The 20547-nt window shown below is 38.2% G+C and overlaps 2 pseudogenes; both read right to left on the bottom strand.

Moving 5' to 3' along the window:
* Positions 1-636: 636 nt before the first annotated feature.
* LOC138922199 (large ribosomal subunit protein uL15m-like) lies at positions 637-8927 on the bottom strand (annotated as a pseudogene).
* Positions 8928-10710: 1783 nt separating this feature from the next.
* On the bottom strand, positions 10711-19436 carry LOC138922198 (ligand-dependent nuclear receptor corepressor-like protein pseudogene; annotated as a pseudogene).
* Between the last annotated feature and the right edge of the window lie 1111 nt (positions 19437-20547).

Here is a 20547-nt window from a genome sequence, read left to right as displayed (position 1 = left end):
GGAGGTGGTTTTGTATTTTAATTAGGCATGCATCTTCATTATGCACATCAATTCATATAGAACTATTTTAACCCACCACCGAACTTGATTGTCACGGTAGCTGTGCTGCTTTAGTCAACTGGAAACAGAGCAGCTAAATCCCAGATACTCTGGAGTTGGACTGTCCAACACAGTAGCCATTAGCCACATGTGGCTATTGAACACTTGAAATGCAGATAGTCTGAATTGAGATATGCTGTAAAAGCCAGATTTTGAAAACTTAGTACAAAAAAAGAAGATCAAATATCTCATTACTAAGTGTACACTACGTACATATTGAAATGACAATACTTGGAAATACTGGCTTAAGTAAAACAAATCATTAAAATTAATTTCACCCGTTTAGTCTTACTTCTATTTTTAGTGCTTAGGGGACTGCTGAAGGGCCAGATGGTGAATGGGAAGTTCCTTTTGATAGCGAAAGTACACAACTTTATTCCAAGTGGAGACAAAGGTTGGGGTTACAAGCTGAACAGGTGAAATCCAGTCACATTCGTCTCTCCATCTGACGTTGGGAATGGATCCAGAGAATGGAGATGATGGTTTCACCCAAGTATTTTCGCAATTAGGAGCTCCTTTATGAAATAAATGCATATCTAGCCAGGAAAATAGTCCATTTTTATTCTGGTCTCACGGATATGTACAGGAGAAGAAATTAATAGTAAAATGGTGTGTTCATACATTGTTGTAGACTTTCAAAATACATTTTTAAAAGAACAATTTAATGAAACACATTTATAGCACTTTTTCCATTCTTGAAACTTCCAAAAGTGACTTTTTTCAGATTGAAAACAAAAATGAATTTGCCTCAACTTTTGTTATACTGTTACTAATGAGCTCAGAGTGAAAATTATGTCTTAAAAACATAATAATAATATCTTAAACATAATAATGATAATCTTGAACATAATAAAGATACTATTAAACAGTTGTCTTAAATTTACCAAATAAATAGATGTGCTATTATAAGATAATACTATTCCTGTTGTTTCTCTATCTCTTTCAGGATCATATATGTAACTTCAAAATTAAATCGCCCCTTTTAATTTTCTCTTTTCCACGGCCCAATATTGTCTCACAGAACACAATGTGTTATTATCATCTACCCTAAGTCTATCCTATTGCGTTAGTAAGAAAAACCAACTTAATAGCAGCAGCAACGGATCAACGAGTATATAAAAGCTACGGTGCCTGGCAGCACATTGTTAAACCCTCTGTCATGTGCATTATGGGTACATCAGCCCTTTATGTTCTCACAGAAACATCTTTATATCTACAAGTTTTTGCTACAACTATTTACTTCTGTTTTCTAGCGTAGTACCATTCAAACTGCAATACCTGTTTTCATTACATTTTCCAGAATGCCTAGGTACGGTTTTTGAAAGCACATTTTAAAAAATGTACATTGAAAACTTCTATTATGATCTTTTTTTGAAGTAGTGCACCTTTTCTAAAGTATTTTTAATTATTTTATATTTATAAAAATATATTTTGTAAATATCAAGTACCCTATAAAATATATGTATATTATGTTATTTAAATAGAACCTAGAATACTTGACATTCAACAAATATATACTGAATGAATAACTTTTTTGATGACGTTGGCAGTCCTTAGTGGTTGGCTAATCAATTTCCATCCCCAAGGATGTTCTGCCTCTCCCATCTACCAACTGTAGAGGCAGGCATAGTTAAGTCTCAGTGCGTCAGCCTCATTGCCCTTAGAGGGAATCAAATGACACAGCTATGGATAATAAGATGTATATGAAAGTCTGCAAGGGGTGGTCATGAGAAAACTTTTGCTTCCTTATGAACAGGGCAGCTATAGCTTGAACCATTCTCCCCGCTTCTTCCTGCCCTTTAAGGTTATTCTTACTGGAGCCATGGTGATCATCTTAGGGTCTTGGGGAGAGGCCATGAGAATTGCAGATACAGAAACTGCAAGATTATTGAACTGCTATGGCTATTACCGTCACTACCAATTCTTCTTAGGTGATAAAAAATAAGAAAAAAACTAATTTGTTTAAGCCATTGCTAGGCAGACTTTCCTTGACAATGACTATGATAAGAAATAATACAATGACCAAGATGAAAGTATTATTGAGAGCCAGGTCGTAGACATCACTCAAACACAGTGACCGCACCAATTCTTTGTTTTATCGCATGGCCTCCTTTTCCAGTCCTCTTTTCCAACTCTGCTTTCTTGGAAGGGAATTCATGAGCTGTAATACTTGAGGACATTCTCCTCTGTAGGTTTCAGGATTTTCTTATCTGCCATATTCACCACCCGTCCAGGAGCAAGACCAAAGAAAATCTGCCTTGGGTCCTTTCGAGTAGTAACTTTGAAGAGTTCATCTTTAGTAACGTCAGGTAAAATATAACCATACTTCTGGGCGAGTTCAAGTCTTGCTTCAGGAAATTTGGCCGGATCCGCCAGGTCACCACGATTCTTTGCATCAGTATAATACGGCACCAGTGCTTCAGGTGCAAGCATTCGTTTTGGAATGGGTTGTCCACGCAGAAAGAATGGAACAGGTTTGCATAGAATTTCTAAAACAATTTTTAAATTAAAAAAAGAGAAAGGCAAATGTTGACTATTTTATTTACATGATGGTTTTCTTTTAATAATGGTATTTTATAATCATTAATTTTTAAATATGACCAAGATGAGAACTTAATTCCAAGAACTCTTTTAATTAAATAAGCTTGTTTTAAGTAAACAAATGGAAATGCTTAATTTTCAAAAGTTTGTATCTTGAAAGTCAGAGTTACTCCTGGGTTACCAACCATTAGTGAGTTTCTAGACATAGGTAACATTGTATTTAAGCCCTGTGTTCAAAAACAAAAACAAAACCTTTTTATGACCTACTGGCTGAGGTCTATCAGAGGACAGAGCCCCACCAGCCACAGCACTAATAAGAAATCCTGAAACAGAAAACAGAGGTGTCCAAACGGCAAGTCAAACAGCCATGAGGACTTTTACAATCCTCACATGCAGCCAGCATGAGACAAAGAGGGAGAGAAGAAAATGACTGCGGAGCAAGCTTACCCAGACTTCTGGGATCACAGAAGGCTGTAGTAACGACACCACCACTCTCTTCGATTGCAGCAATGGCTAGTTCCGAAGCCAACTGTACTTCAATATTAACTTTCGCCTTAAAGGTATCAGCACCCTGTAACACGTCAAAATAGTCTGTGAGTAGCTAGCTTGGCTAAAAGTAAATTAACTATGGCAAGCTTCCTTTTTACACTGTGTTTCCTCCTCCAAAATGCCCACAATGTAACAGCAATTCCTACTTCAAAGACTTCTGCTTCCAGGTCCTATCAAATAACATCAAATTCTTTTACATTTTCTAGGCCCCCTTCTTTTACCAATTTTCCTTCCCTGTGAGCAGAGATGACTATATTTTCACTTGATGTATTTCGTAGACACCAATATAAGCACCCATTCCCAGTACTTCGGTAATAGTTGGCTGTTTAACCCTCATAACAACCCTATGACAGGATTATTGCTAAACCAACTTCACAGATGGGGAAACTGAAGCACAGATAGGTTAAATACCTTGCCCAAAATCACAAAGCTAGGATTCTAACCCAGACAGTCCAGCCACAGTATGTGTTCTTAACCACAACATTATGCTGTAGGATACAGATCATGACTTATCTTCCTATCCCTTAACAAGCAAGAGGCCAAGAGAAGGTTAAAGAGGGGGACGAGTGGGCTAGAATCAGCGAAAGAATAAAATATCTGAGCTTTGGAGGGGTCACCCCCTCTAAGAAAAAAGGGAGCAAAGGACAACAGAAATTCACTTTGCATTCATTATTGACTTTACTACAGCCTCTAAACTGACAGAAAATAAGTTTACCTTTCCCTACCATGGTCAACACTGAAAAATGTAGTCCTGAACTTTTTTAAGTTCTACTTTTGATCACTTTAGTTAGGATGTGCTATATTTTAATTTCAAAACAGATTCTGACAAAAATAAAAAGATGGCATCATTACCATTCTTTTTGTAGTGATAAGAATTTTTTCCTATTTTGGTGTGGTTGAAACAAGCTGGCTCCCAATCAAGTTCCTTTTATTAATTATGAACCTTTAATATATTTAAAAAATATTCCATCAATTCTAAGATACACTTTTTCCATCTATGATACCGACCTGCATTTTAATAATTATGGTACGTTTGACTCAATAAAGTAAGGTCTTGCCATATTATTTGTGATTTTTTTTTTTTTTTCTGCTGAGGAAGATTCACCCTGAGCTAACATCTGTTGCCCGTCTTTCTCTATTTTGTCTGCGGGTTGCTGCCAGAGCATGGCCGTCGACGAGTGGTGTGGGTCTGTACCCAGGAACTGAACCCAGGCCACAGAAGGGGAGGGCGCCAAACTTAACCACTAGGCCACAGGGCCAGCCCCTATAATTTGTGATTTTTAATTACTATTCCATAGATTGCTTGACCACTCCCCATCCTTGGACATTGGGGTTAGTTGCAGTATTTTAAGTATTATAAAAGCATTTTTAGGAATGTCTTTCTATCAGTTAGGTTTATTTTGTTTTTCCTTGAAAACATGTCTTTCCAAATTGGTAATTTTATGCTGAAGGATCAGAAAGTCTTATTATCCACTATTTACTACAAATCTGAAATCAATTTACAGCGCTGTAAACGATGTGGAACTGTACTTACACAACCACTGCCCTGGTGTCGTTTTCAGGATTATTTTTGTTAGTTTAATAGACACATACCTGTGAGTTGCTGGGATGCGCAGTTTAACAGCTGAAGAGGTCACGGATTTTTCCATGTCAATTTACATGTGCATTCCCTTATACACCCAGAGTAGGATACTGAGACTTAATCGCATATTTGGTAATCTATCTTCAAATCATCTTATTTGAAAATCCTTTATCCGTAAGGTTTACTTTTTCAAAGGAATCTAAAAGGTTTTTCCATAAACATATGCCTCCCTCTAGTGGACACTAAGTTACTCACACAGTTACATTACTGACAACAAGGAGGAGGAGCAGTTAATTAACAACACGTTTATTTGCTTATGAAATGCCTGGCCAATGTCTATAAATAGAAAAGTCCTTTACTGCGATTAGAATTGGATTTGATCCCTTTCTTCCATAAATACTGAGTTATTATCATGAGCCAATATTTCCAATATTGCAAACATAGGAATGAATCACAGTACCTGCTCTCAAAGAACTTACATCACACTGAGGAAGACAGTGAAAAATAAATGCATTACTTAGTAATAAATGTCAGGTGTTCATATATTCAAAGAAAAAATACTTCGGGCAGAGTAATGCAGACAGAGTACGACTGTGGGGGAAGCGGGTGGGGGCTGAGTGTTCCTTTATAAAAGAAAATCAAAAAAGACCTTTCTGATATTATCAGATCTGAACAGAGAACCAAAGGGAGGGAGGGAACAAGCTGAACGGACACACGGGAGAAGAGCATTCCCGGACCATGGGAACAGAGGCCCCTCGACGTGATCATGCTGGCTTTCTAAAACCACAACTGAGTATAAACACAATCACCACTATGTAATGGTTATAACAATTCAAAAGGGATAAAAACAAAGGAGGCAGAGTATAGATTATATGAAAATCAGAAATAGCCTCCTATCTAACTCCAAAAATACTAATCCAGACTTACCTCCTCTACCAGCTGGACACCATAATCCCTTTTATATGGCTGGATGGTCACACCTCTCCCATTGACAAGCTGGGTTAAGTCAATAGGCTGAGTAGGATCAACTCGACCCAAATCAATAAGACACTGCAGCCTGTTGAGACTCAAAGGCTGATACCGGCGTCTGAAGCTACAAAACAAGAAAGTAACAGTTGGAAAACTCAACTCTCTTCCTCTTAAGTTCTCCACATCAACTTAAAAGTTTTGTTCTCTATTTTCCTCCAACAATTTAGATGGTAACAAAATAAGACCCTCCTGACTACAACAGAAACGTTATACTGCTTGATTTTTGGTAACGACACAAAACCAGTATTTCCTTTATTTTGCTAAAAATACTTTGCCTCTTAAGCATTTTACTTCACTCATTTACACAAATCAACAAACAAATTTGGGGAAAATTTAACCCACTATCTGAATTATGCATTAATGGAACTCAAAGTAACCATCGTAGTTGTCATTTATTGGGTAATCACAATGAGCCAGGTTTTTATATATATTATTGCTAAGCCTCTAAACAACCAGGAGAGCAGGCATCATTATCTCCATTTTGCAGGCTCAATGTCTGGGCTTTTTTCCCTGCTATTCCAAACTAATTGCACGACTAAAGATGCTTCAGAGGAACAGGGGCAAAAGTTTGCTTCAAAGTGACTATCAATTTCTACCAAGCTATTTTTTAGGTGATTCTCAGCGAAAAACAGGGCTTTCTACTTTAAAAAGCAGAACAACCTACCTATGTCCTTCATTAAACCCGTATTTTGGGATTTGTATGTAAAATGGAGTCTGGCCTCCCTCAAAGCCCAGTCGGGGCCGGGTTCCTCTCTGTCGTTCTCCTTTATCTGTCGCCTCTGCCACATCTTCTACCTCTTCTCCGCCCCCTCGGTCGTCTTTCCTAAAGGAAAGAACAAAGTTTTATGATCTACAGATGCCTTTTTATAAACTGTATCTCATCTTTTCGTTGTATATTTTTTGTTACACCATTTATTCATCCAACCAACCAGTACTAGCTAACACTACCTTGTGCCAAGCACTGTCCTAGCTGCTCTAGCGTCCAAACACTCTAAATCAGCATCTTTGCCTCTGAAGATGTACCTAATTCTTGCAACCAAAGTGCAAGCTGTGTTTCAAAGGCAAACTTCCAAGGATGGGATGGGGATAAGGGTTCTACAACAGGCTCGAACGGAAAAAAACCTAGAGTTAAACATCCACAACAAACAAAGCTTACATGATAGTTAAGAAATTCTATTTTGGAATTGTAAATATGTCATTGCTACCCATACATTATTTTATTTAAAGATTAATTTATAAAGAAAACATTTTTCTTAATTTACTTCCTGTCACTTCACGAAGGCAACGAACTGATTTTCAAAATTACAGTACGTCACCTAACAGCTTTTCTGGCTGTATTTAGTGATTTGAAGAGACATCTAACGGAATAAATCAATTCAACTCTTTCCCATGAAGCTATACTGGAAAAGTCCTTCATTTTAATTCCAATTTTGAACGGGACAATCATTTTGCAGTGCGACTTCGCTCCTACGCCCTAGCATAATTATGCTTTTAAGCATAAACCGTATTACGAGTTGACACCACGCGAGAAGATTTTCCTCTGCAGTTAAGGAGAACAGGGACTCAGAAACCCTACCTCCATCCCAATACCCTCTGGAGTAAGCAGTCCCCGGAAAGCGCGGGCAGTGCAGGGCCGCTTCCATCGCCCCGTGCGCCAGCGCTTGCCCGCAACGCCACCAGCCACTTACCAGTTTCCTGGAGCCCGGATTCGGCTTTAAGTTGGCCAGGCTAACCCGGGGCAGGGTCCGGAGCAGGTCCAGAGCCCTGGACCCACTGCCCTGCACCGAACCTGCCATGACCCCCCAGCAAGAGCCTCCAAGGGCACCGGGCCGCGTCGGAGCCCACGTGGTCTGGGGCGCTGCTTTACGGCTGCGGCCCCGCCCCTGTCGCAGTGCCGCGAGCGCGCCAGCGCCCTGGAATCCGGCAGCGGCTTCGGAAGCTTTAGAAGACTGACATGTCGGTGTTGCTCTGCCTTTTTTTTTTTTTGTAAATTCGCTGCGGATGTCTTCATGGTTTGAGAGATCGTGGCTTGAGCCCGGGCTTGAACGTCCGGTGTTCTCTTCCGCCACAGCAAACGCGCACTGCAAACGCTGCGGTCTGCGGTCCTCAAGAGGCAGCGTCTTCTCTGACCGCGCCGTGGAGAATGAGATAACCTGAGCGCAGAATTACTAATTTTGAATTTGGCTAATCAAACACAGTGAGATTAAACAATACTCAGAGTCCAGCTAGTAAAATGCCTGGCTAATACTAACCTGTGTAATGAAATTCAACCTACGCATTCCCATCAGTGTGCTTCTACGTGTACTGCATTGACCCACCGAGTCGCTGAGATACGAACTTCACTGAGCTGCTCGTGATGACAGGTGCCATAGGAGCGCTTGGCACGTGTCATCGCTGTGTTGTCAGCCTTATTCGATCAATAGCTTGTGGAGGTAGATGTTACTACCTTTTACGGACCGGGACGGTAAGGGTTGGCAAGGTCGGGTAGCTTGACCAAGGTCTCACAACAAGCGGCAGAGCCAGGACTCACACTTACACTGCCTCCTAGTAGAACAGTAGTGTTTCCTAGGATATAAAATTGAATATCTGCAGCATAGAACACATAACATTATTTTCAAGCTAAAAAATAGCTTCCCTATTTTTGTCTTAAGTGAATGTGGTATAGAAAACAAGGTTCCTTTCTTTTTCTTTCTCTTATTCTTTTTATATTTCACTTGTCTCGCTGGGGAGTTTTCTTTCTGGTTCCTCTTAGTGATCACAAATAGTGAAGGAGAGAAATTTTTGGAGGGGAGCTACTTCTATGTTTAATTAAACCCTTTTCAACTTATTTTAAAACAAGTATAAAATACTACAGAAAGAAAAATTTGCATTCATGCTTTATTTAAGCAATATTTATCAGCAAGACACTGAAACCTGTTACTGAAAAATATACGTGGATGAAGTCAAACAAGATCTCGCTCCCACGTTGTTTGAAATCGAGTAGGACAGACTTTCCCAAATTGAGTATTTTATAAAAGTTAAAAAAAAAAAGTACGTCTCTTGTGGACCTAATAATGCAAATTCAAGAAAAATACAGATATATGAGTTCTATAAAACAATGTGAAGATAAAGTCCAGACTCTATTTAGAAGTACAAAAGAAAATACTGAAAAAAAATAAGCTAGTTCCTGCCTTTAAGAGGTTTCACTTCAATATATTTCATAATCTTTTCTTTAGAATTTTCATACTTCTGAGAGGAAAATTACAAAATATGTTGCAAAATGTGCCCTCATCTACAGAAATATATACAATTTTTTTCTCTACCTAGAAAATCGTTTGCATTAAGTAATGAACTTTTGGATGAGTGTTAACACCAATAATGTTTCTCATGGAAAAAATGTGTATTGAATAAATGAGATACAGGAAATAAAAAACAATGTGCTGCATTTCTTGCAAGTAGATGCTCTTTGTTGTGTAGGTTATATAATGCTATTGGTGAACATCCGTTAATAATAGTGGAAATAATTGTTTGTAGTTAATTGTAGGCCGTTTGTTTATCCCATATCCAACATGTTGATGAAGCATATAAAACTGTCAAAATAATTTAATGAGTTTCATCTGTGTTTTAAGAATGTAGTTTAAGGTGTGTGGTGAATAAGTCATCAACCCTTACCTGAAGCCTATAGTTTTACATCATCATTATCACTGCATGATAATACTTACTAAGCACCCACCTGCTTGGGGTGTTGTGCTATACTCTGTTTAAATGATGTTAATGAGACCTTGCCATAAGAAAACATCTCAACAAGAGATTTAAAGTCCATCCTAATTCCAGTCCCAGTTGATAGTGACTACTGAATCATTACGTAAAAAGAATAAAACAAGCCCTGTAAAGATGGTGTAATTTGAAGTTCCTTGGGAAGGCCTCTTTCTCACACACTCCCAAATAATTTTCCCCTACCTATCCCAGTGCCTTAACAGTCTGCCAACAGAGATGAATTCTTTTGAGCTCATTATTTAGAGTTAAAATTCTCAAGGTGGGTAGAGAATGAGAGAGGGGGATGAAAATAAAAGGGGATAAATTTATCACATGAGGTACTTGGTATGAACCGTAATACTAATACACCGTGCAGTGAAGCATCTGATCAATTTAACCCTCTGTTTCTGAGATTAAAAAACAAAAACATGCATATAAAACTCTCCCATCTAATCTCCCTAAATGAGATCACACATTAAATAATATTTGGCAGGGATGGGAACAGGAGGAGGAAGGGAATTTCAGTTATTAGATTATTACTGATTTTTACCATGAGCCAAAACCAAATCATTTTTATTTTTTATTTATTTTTTAAATTTAAGTGCAAAAGCACTGAAGAGCTTTACTACAAATTACAACCTAGAAACACGTTAACTGAACAATTAAAATTCATACAATCAGATTTAGATATATAACAACACAAAGTAGGAACAGAATTACAGTACAACACAAGACAGATACATGAATTCATTAGAAAATATTGTAATAAATAATTCATGAATCATAGAGCAATTGATTTATGCATAAATATAACTAATTGCCTAACAATCAGTTTATATTAACAAAATCTGTCAAAATCAAGGCAGCCAGAGTTTTACTAAATTACTGTGACAATGGAAATACTGCAATTAAAAAACAAATACAAGTATTTGTACTGTAAACAACTAAAAAAATCAGTCTCACTAAAGTTAGTATACAATTTAATATAAAATTATCATTAGCTACCAGAAATGGTTTAAACAACTTTACTGAGCAGTAGTTTTCTAAAAACAGAGGCACCGTTTTTTCTTTTCCTTCTTTTTTTTTTAAAATATAAAATACTTGAGGAACATTCAAATAAGTAGAAAGCACATAATGGTTGCTTTCACCTTCATTAAAAGTCTGCTGAAACTGGATTTTTCAGAAAATTGTCAATTAATAAGTAATAACTGGTAACTAAATTTATAAAGTACTTTGAAAGTTTAACATAGAGAATATCTTAATGGAATCACTGGGGGGAAGGGGAAGCCATAAATTTCCCTGCCTTTCCAAGTTTGTATGATCAAAAGTGAACTCAGTAACTAGAAACATTTTGTTTCTTTTAAAAGTTAGGAGTTGGGGGCTGGCCCCGTGGCCGAGTGGTTAAGTTCGCGCGCTCCGCTGCAGGCGACCCAGTGTTTCGTTAGTTCGAATCCTGGGCGCGGACATGGCACTGCTCATCAGACCACGCTGAGGCAGCGTCCCACATGCCACAACTAGAAGAACACACAACGAAGAATATACAACTATGTACCGGGGGGCTTTGGGGAGAAAAAGGAAAAAATAAAAAAATCTTAAAAGTTAGGAGTTGATCATTACCTACAAACTATCAAAAAATATTTAATTTACTATTTCTGACCAAAAATAAATAATACAAGTACTAAAACGCGGCAAATTAACTATAATATTACCTATAAAACTACTGAGCACTGTGAAGTCAATAGCAAAATGATCCCTGATTTTATGAATCCTGTCAAGTTTTTGGTCAGGTCATCTTTTAAATGATATAAAAGTGTTCTGTAAGTATCCCTTTACTATAAACTTCTCAATCAATTTATTAATGTAAATATAGTGTGAGGAATAAAAAAGCTCAATACAATATAAATATTATGTAATGCCTTCAAGCCCCCAAATTTTTGCAAGTAAAATTCTGTATAAAGAGGTCAATAAAATTGTGTTGAAACATTAACTTTGCTTTTCACTGGGGGCGCGGGGGGCGGGGAGGGGAAATACATTAAATCATCCAAGTTCTGGCCCTCACAAAATATGGCTTAATTCTTTAAAAAGAAAGATGACCCTGACATCTGCTGTTTTGCAATCTATTATGTATACTTTCTTGGGGGAATAAAAAAGAGCGAGAGGATTCATACCCTAGCATGCAGGTAACATTAATTGCTGAAGAGGGTTCAGTATAGATCGAAGAGACCAAATATCTACTTGGTTGTGTATTTCCCTCTCTTCAGTTTCCTTATACATATGTAAGCAGTTTTTCAATGTAATAGCTGAAAATCTCTTTAGTATTACATGTATATGTGATTATTAGATACACACAAACACAAGTGTAAAAACACAAGTATTTGACAAGGTGCACTTATTTTTTAAATTCAGCTTTAAGTATTCCTTTTGGACTTAGGAAAACTGGCTTAGAAAAATGATCAGAACCTGACTTTTAACAGAGCAAAGGGGCACTCGGAGAACTGTGAACATATGAAGCAAATCCCCAATCTTTATATGGAGGCACATGCTTTATAACATTTTACCACTAAAACGGCATACTCCATAAATCCAACATGGATACTCTGAACCACATTTTAAAACTGCTATATAAAAATTACTGGTCTCTTTTATGAGGCTAGTAAAAGTTAAAATGCACTGCCCAGCTTCTAACTGCCCAATTAGTAGAGTTTACATTACTGAAAGTTCAAAACAGCTTCAGTGTGAAATATCTGTAAATCCATTTAAGACCCTGAACAAACTGCAAATTTGGTTATTAGCAAAACGATAATGTATCGCCCACCAAAATGAAATCTGTAATTCATTTTTGATAAACTGAAAATGTTTTGAAATGTCACAGCAGCAAATATATTAAAGTTACACTGAGGTTTTTCAATAGTAGGAGTCTATCACAATCCTTAAAATTTAAAGTAGTCATAACATCAACCAACCAGCACATTTAAACCAAAATGATCATTCTCAAGCTTTTTCTGTGCCCATTATAAACATGCTCTAAGTTGCATTCCAACTTTCTTTTCTAATCTTACACATTAGCTTATTTTTCAAATGAAAAACAAAATTAAATTATTTTAATAATTAAATTTAAATTACTTTTTGTTCTTAGTATTCCATCTTATATTAAAGGATTTTATAGCTCCTGGGGTTAACAATGTGTCAGTTTTTTTCAAAAAGTGTATACCTTATAAACCCCAACTTCCTGCTACAACAACTGTTAAATGATAAATATTAAATTTCATTATACATATCATTTAAGGTTTTCTTGTCTATTCCTGGTGGATGCACTTGAGTGCATTTCATATTTCATAGAATGCACTGTAGTGTCCTAATACTGTATATATTAATTTTTCTTAGTATGGAGATAGCTGCGTATTTAAACTCTGATTGGTTGGTTGACGTACTTACAGTAACTCTAAGTATGTTAGGTAAAAATGTTTAAAAACTATTAATATCATATTTCCATTATAAGATGGTTTAACTGAATGGCTGGGGTGGTCTTTCACCTATAAAAATGTTTCACTTGACAATTACTTGTTTTCCCACAACGCTTTATGCTATTGACTACTAAAGAAAACCTCAATCTTTTTCACCTATTTATACAAGGATTAAATACAAACTATCAGAATTAAGTAAGCAACTATATAATTCTGTCCACAGTGAAAACCCTGAATAAAACTTTTTTTCAAAAGGCATGTAAGTGGTTTTTCAACTGCAAAATTTCATGTCTCCTGTCAGAGTGAGCATCTGTAATTCCCACGTGTGTGTATATAGACACACAAACACACACCTGTGCACATACACACACACACACACAAACACACGTACAAACATTTTCCTAACAAGTAATCTACACAGGCTTGCTGCTGTTTTTGCAGCTGCCAGTCCCTGAATCTGTCATATTATATAACCCAGTGTCTGGTACTCGGAGTTTCTTCGGAGGAGGAGTCTTCAGTGTTCCAGATCTTTCTTTTACCTTGTATTCTAAAGTGCCGTGAGGTACCCCATAAATTCCTTGTGCTTTGGAAGCACTCATTTTGCCACTCATTACCATTGCAATAGCCTCTTCCATTATTTCATGATCATACTGCCGATAACGGCCACGTTTTTTCCTGGGCTGCTTATTATCTTTTCGATCCAATCCATCTTCAGTATTTTCAGAGGTTCCATCAACTGTTCCATTTTTAGAATTAAGACACAAAGGAGAGAGGTCCCCGGGTAGAAAGTAAGAGTCAACACTTGAGTGAGTTACGGGCCCAGAACATTCTATTTTCTTCTGTTTAGGGAGTATATTTTTCAGTTTTTGGAGAGCTGATCCTTCTAGGACTGGAGAGGTTTTGGAAACTTGATACATAACATCCAGCAGACCAGGACCATCAGGTTGTGGTTTTGAAACAGAACTTACTCGTAGTTGAGGAATTTTTAACTGTACAGTAGGACGTGAAGTTTCATATTGTAGGCTTTCATTTTTTTCTTTAAATTAGATTGAGTTTACTTTTTTCTGTGCGCTCTGCTTGAGCTCTTGCCCACAGGGCTACTTTATGCAGCACTGCACAAGTTTCTTTACTGTCTTTATATGAGTAACTATCACTGAAATCTCGAGCTTTGTTTTTAAAAGATGCAGGCTTCCCTGCTGGTAAGGCTTCTAAGTGGAGAAGTAAAGTTTTTTGAGGTATGCCTGCTTTATTTCTGTCCAGTGCTCCAGACTGAATGTCTTTCAAAGCTTTTGAGAGCAAACCATCTGCAAACTCAGCACTTCTCTCCACATAGTCCTCTCTGTTTCTCTGTAGTCTCCCAGCCATTGAATTTTCAGAAGAAGGATCGCATACGGACGACTCTTCAGATTTTATGCTGGTTTTCTTTGTAGAGAGATCTAACACTCCATCCCCTTGCTGAGTATTTTGTTCTTGCATTCGATTCACAGTGAGGTCTAAGGGGCCTTCCTGTTCTTCCTGAAGGGAGTTTTCTGCTTGATTCATTTGAATACTTTTACATATTAGACTTGGTCCAATTGAACCATTTCTATTCTCTTGAATTTTACCACTTTTTGAAATATACTCAATTGCAAACTGACGTATCATCTTTTTCATTAATTCCTGAGCAACTAGGGGAATGTTAGGATCACAGTTCTGAGGAAGGTCTTTCTTTCGAAAGAGTGCATTTAGCTAATTTTCTGCTTGGCATTCAGTCTTTCAGTGTTGGACTGGCCCTGAGATGACAGTTCCTCTGTTGGTGTTGACTGTGAAGAATCAAGAGATGGTAGACAATCCTTCAAATAAACTCAGGGCTCTTCGTAGCCGTGGTCCATAAAGCCCTTCTAAAATACTCTCAAAACCTACACAGTGCATGAGACGGTGGCGCCAAGAGTCGAGTTCCCGCCGGCATCCTCTCCTCTCCGCCGCGCACCGAGGGCTCCGGCACCGGGCGGCGAGGGCAGCGGCCACTCTCTCTCTTCCCTTGTCCATCCGCGTCCCGCGTCACGCGCCCTCATTTACATACGAGCGGCGCAGGCACGAGGCAGGGGCGCGAGCCCCGGAGCGCCAAAAACAAATCATTTTAAGAATGAGACCAAGAATAGACTCATTTTGTAGTGATCAAAGTTGAGGAGCAGAAAACAACCAGAGATGTGCTTTTCCTCAGTGAAGGCGGCAGGAAGCCAGGGGCAGGAGGGCAGTGAATCCCTTTGATACTGGGAGAAAACCAATTCCGAGAGAGCCAATCAGAGGGCACGGGAAGGGGCTGGAAATAAATGTCACCTCGACAAAACCTACCCAGTTGTATCAAAGCTTGGCCCTGACTTCAAGGCCTTCATTCGCAGCTAAATAGTTTCTGTTTTAATTTTATTAAAGTATACTAACGCATACATTTGTTATGAAAAAAATCAAGTCATACAAAATAATAATGAGGGACAAAAGTTCTCCACAGGCAATTACTTTTCACTTTGTTTTTTATTTCTTCCGGTGACTGCCTCCATATTTATAAATTAAAGGATCTCAATCACTAATTGTTTTATCAATTTTTGACATTGTGGATTCACTTATGACAGGTGAGGATTTAGATAATTTAAACTATTTCCTCTTAGTATTTTAGTTATTTTATGATAAACCGTATAATTTAAATAAGGTAAGTACTTCAAACATCTGTTTTTTTGGATTTTCAACTTTCAAAATTATACATTAGCTCCTCACTCTGTGCGAGATGAAGATACTTACACACCTAACCTCTCACACTTCTTTGCTCCTTCTACTTGCCAACTTCTGTTAGCTATATATTTTCTTTAACATTGTTATAGATTATAATGTACTTATACACTTTAAGTGATCATTTAGGGTAAATAAGAAGCTACAACAATCACTGTATTTGCTCTCTCTAGAACACTTTTCATTATTGCCCTCTTTCCTGGCCACAAAGAACTGGCTTTCAGGTTGACAAGCTTTCTTTAAATTCCTGATCACAAACCTTAAGCTGGTCATCCTTTTCCAGGGTTTTAGAAAACTTACTTTTTCGCTCTCCGCGATGACTATTTTGTATGTTCTCTCTTGGCCAATGATTTTCCTTTACACTTCAGAAAAAAGTCACGAGATAGGGAACTTCTCCCACATCCCACCACTAAATGTACAATCCTTCCTACAACTGCATTTATCTTCTGCATCATATTAAAGAGAAGGAAGTGGCTTTTCTTCTGTTAATCTTCAGTCTTTCCAGCTGTGATCTGGACTCCTATGTCTGCTACCCACTTAGGGGTTTAGTTGTTTTCCTTATCCCCTCTCTTTACTGCATCATCAATCTCTCCTCAGGCTGGATGGTCTCTTCATCATAAAAAATGTTGTAATATCGCTCATCTTAAAAAAACAAAGACAAAACACCACTTTTCTTTACCCCGTAATCCCTCTAGCTGAGCCTATTTCTCTGCTTGCTTTCATAGCAAAACTTCTTGAAAGAGTTCTACGTGGACTCTCTTTTCCTCCTCTTTGATTCATACGTTTTCCTATGAATAACCTCCATATTGCCAAATCTGATAAGAAATGCAAATCAAAATCACAATTGAGATATCACCTCACAAATGTTAGGATGACTATTACCAAAAAACAAAAAATGGCAAGTGTTGGCAAGGATGTGGAGAAATTGGAACCCTTGCACACTGTCGATGGGAATGTAAAATCGTGCAGCCACTATGGAAAACAGTATGGAGGTTCCTCAAAAAATTAAAAGTAGGGGCTGGCCCAGTGGTGTAGTGGTTAAGTTCAGCTCTCTCCGCTTCTGCAGCCCAGGTTTGCAGGTTCAGATCCCGGGTGCAGACATACACCGCTTGTCAAGCCATGCTGTGGTAGCAACCCACATATAAAATAGAGGGAGATTGGCACAGACGTTAGTTCAAGGCCACTCTTCCTCAAGCACAAAGGGGAAGATTGGCAGCAGATGTTAGCTTAGGGCCAGTCTTCCTCAAAAAAAAGAAAAATTAAAAATAGAGGCTGGCCTGGTGGTATAGTGGCGAAGTTCATTCGCTCCACTTTGGCGGCTGGGGTTTCATGGGTTCAGATCCCAGGTGTGGGCCGACACACCATTCATCAAGCCACTCTGTGGTGGCATCCCACGTACAAAAAATAGAGGAAGACTGGGGCCAACCCGATGGCATAGTGGTTAAGTTCGTGTGCTCCACTTTGGCGACCTGGGGTTCGGAGGTTCAGATCCTGAGCATGGACCTAGCACCATTCGTCAAGCCACACTGTGAAAGCATCCCACATACAGTAGAGGAAGATTAGCACAGATGTTAGCTCAGCGACAATCTTCCTCAAGCAAAAAGAGGAAGATTGGCAACAGGTGTGTTAGCTCAGGGTCAATCTTCCTCACCAAAATAAACCACATTAAAATAGACTACCACATGATCCTGCAATTCTACTCCTGGGTATATATGCAAAGACTTGAAATTAGGATTGTGAAGAGATATCTACACTCCCACATTTATTGCAGCATTATTCACAATAGTCAAGATATAGAAACAACTCAAATGTCCATCAATAGTCAAGTGGATAAAGAAAATGAGGAAAATGCGAGATAGACACACAATTAAACATTATTCAAACTTAAAAATTAAGGAAATACTACCATTTGTAAAAGCATAGATGGACCCGGAAGATATTATGCTAACTGAATACCATTCACAATCGCAACAAAAAGAATAAAATACCTCGGGGTAAATTTAACCAAGGAAGTGAAGGACCTATATAATGAAAATTGCAAGGCCTTTCTGAGAGAATTGGATGACGACATAAGGAGATGGAAAGACATTCCATGTACATGGATTGGAAGAATAAACATAGTTAAAATGTCCGTTCTACCTAAAGCAATCTACAGATTCAACGCTATCTCATCAGAATCCCAATGACATTCTTTACAGAATTAGAACAAAGAATCCTAAAATTTATATGGGGCCACAAAAGACCCCGAATTGCTAAAGCAATCCTGAGAAAAAAGAACAAAACGGGAGGCATCACAATCCCTGACTTCAAAACTTACTACAAAGCTACAGTAATCAAAACAGCATGGTACTGGTACAAAAACAGGTGAACAGATCAATGGAATAGAATTGAAAGCCCAGAAATAAAACCACACATCTATGGACAGCTTACCTTCGACAAAGGAGCTGAGTGCATACAATGGAGAAAAGAAAGTCTTTTCCAAAAATGGTGCTGGGAAAACTGGAAAGCCACATGTAAAAGAATGAAAACTGACCATTCTTTTTCACCATTCACTAAAATAAACTCAAAATGGATCAAAGACCTAAAGGTGAGACCTGAAACCATAAGGCTTCTAGAAGAAAACGTAGGCAAGTACACTCTCTGACATCAGTATTAAAAGGATCTTTTCGGACACCATGTCTTCTCAGAGAAGGGAAACAACAGAAAGAGTAAACAAATGGGACTTCATCAGACTAAAGAGCTTCTTCAAGGCACATGAAAACAGGATTGAAACAAAAAAAACAACCCACTAACTGGGAAAAAATATTTGCAAGTCATATATCTGACAAAGGCTTGATATCCATAATATATAAGGAACTCTCACAACTCAACAACAAAAAAATCAAACCACCCGATCAAAAAATGGGCTGGAGACATGAACAGACATTTCTCCAAAGAAGATATACAGATGGCTAATAGGCACATGAAAAGACGCTCATCATCGCTGATCATCAGGAAAATGCAAATGAAAACTACACTGAGATATCACCTTACACCCATTAGAATGACAAAAATATCTAAAGCTAATAGTAACAAATGTTGGAGAGGTTGTGGAGAGAATGGAACCCTCATACACTGCTGGTGGGAATGCAAACTACTGCAGCCGCTATGGAAAACAGTATGGAGATTCCTCAAAAAACTAAAAATAGAACTACCATACGATCCAGCCATTCCACTACTGGGTATCTATCCAAAGAGCTTGAAGTCAGCAATCCCAAAAGTCCTATGTACCCCAATGTTCACTGCAGCATTATTTACAATAGCCAAGACATGGAAGCAACCTAAGTGCCCATCAACAGATGAATGGATAAAGAAGTTGTGGTATATATATACAATGGAATACTACTCAGCTGCAAAACAGAACAAAATCATCCCATTTGCAACAACATGGATGGACCTTGAGGGAATTACGTTAAGTGAAATAAGCCAGTTAGAGAAGGATAATCTCTGTATGACTCCACTCATAGGAGGAATTTAAAAATGTGGACAAAGAGAACAGATTAGTGGCTACCAGGGGAAAGGGGGGGGTGGGGGGCGGGCACAAAGGGTGAAATGGTGCACCTACAACACGAATGACAAACATTAATGTACAACTGAAATCACACAAGATTGTAACCTATCATTAACTCAATAAAAAAAAAGATATTATGCTAACTGAAACAAGTCAGTCACAGAATGACAAATATAGCATGATTTCTCCTATAGGAGGTATCTAAAATAGTCAAACTTAGACAAGCAGAAAATAGATTGGTGGTTGCCAGGGGACGGGAGTGGGGAAAATGGAGAGTTGTTGTTCAGCATCAAGTTTTAGTTATGCAGGATACATAAGTTCTAGAGATCTACAACATTATAAACTTAAGAGGATAAGTCTTAGGTTAAATGTTCTTCCCACACACACACACAAAAGCAAAGGGACGTAAGAAATCTTTTGGAGGTGATGGATATATTTATTACCAGGATTGTGGTGATGGTATCATGGGTGTAAGCATATTGTCCAACTTCATCACAATGTATACATTAACTATGTACAATTTTTTAATGTTAATTATACCTCAATAAAGCTGAAAAAAATATAAACTCTCTGTTCTCTTAAATGAGTTCTTAGCAGCATTCAAAGCAGTTGAGCACTTGCTCCTTGAAATACTTTTCTTGTTGGGTTTCTGGATAGCCCATGCTTCTCTCACTTTTAGTGGCTCCTCTTATACTATCTAACCCCTAAATGTTGAAATCTATTTTTCCTATGCAGGTGATGGGGTTCAGGGCATGCCCACACCCCCGCCCCGCCCACCGCAAGATGCACCACTCTGGTATGTGGATTATTTCAAGCTGAAGAAAATAAAGGCTCAGAAGACTCAGGAAGAACATTCCACCTTCTCCCCAACTGACTAAAAGAAATTTAAAATAAAGGCCAGTCCCCAGGACAAGCCATCACCTTAGATAACTCTGGGTATCTGGTAGACTGGGAGGATCCTTGCTAAGCCCATTCTTATCAAAGTTCTATTTACCAAACATTTGCTTTTCCATTTCCAGGAGTTGCCTTCCTCCCCTTTGAAGCTCCAAATCACTACCCCCAACATCCTCCTTGTCTGTAGCTGAAGAAATTTAAACAGGCAGCCTCAGCCAGATGACTGAGTTACTGTTTCTCCTGAGTTTCTCCCATGTATACATGCTATTAAACTTTGTTTGATTTTTCTCCTGCTAACCTGCCTTTTAAATTATTTGACCAGCCATAAGAACCTTAAGAAA

The sequence above is a fragment of the Equus caballus genome, unplaced genomic scaffold (assembly GCF_041296265.1).
Source record: "Equus caballus isolate H_3958 breed thoroughbred unplaced genomic scaffold, TB-T2T haplotype2-0000610, whole genome shotgun sequence".
NCBI classification, from domain to species: Eukaryota; Metazoa; Chordata; class Mammalia; order Perissodactyla; family Equidae; genus Equus; species Equus caballus.
Note: the sequence above shows the minus strand (reverse complement) of the source record. Positions and strands in the feature narration are given on the sequence as shown.